Source organism: Frankliniella occidentalis, unplaced genomic scaffold (assembly GCF_000697945.3).
Source record: "Frankliniella occidentalis isolate FOCC.00 unplaced genomic scaffold, Focc_3.1 Scaffold479, whole genome shotgun sequence".
Taxonomy (NCBI): domain Eukaryota; kingdom Metazoa; phylum Arthropoda; class Insecta; order Thysanoptera; family Thripidae; genus Frankliniella; species Frankliniella occidentalis.
Window position 1 is genome coordinate 53,268 of NW_026267597.1, and position 257 is coordinate 53,524.

The window sequence follows — 257 nt, forward strand, 5'->3', positions numbered from 1 at the left end:
AATAGGGTATATTTCACCTAACGCAAACCGGATCCAAAAAAGAACAGCAGTTCTTCCTGAACCCTTTATTGCTTGGCGCTGGTTGGCCGACGAGGACGAAGTTTCCGGACTGGCCACTAGAGGGTCCAGTTCAGCCAGTTCAAGAACGCTAGTTCAAGAACTAAATTGACGTCAACCAATGGTCAGTTCCTTCTCTTTCGGTATTTTGGGATTTAACTCAAAATATCTACGTTTGGTAAAAGTGTTGCTAGAAACTA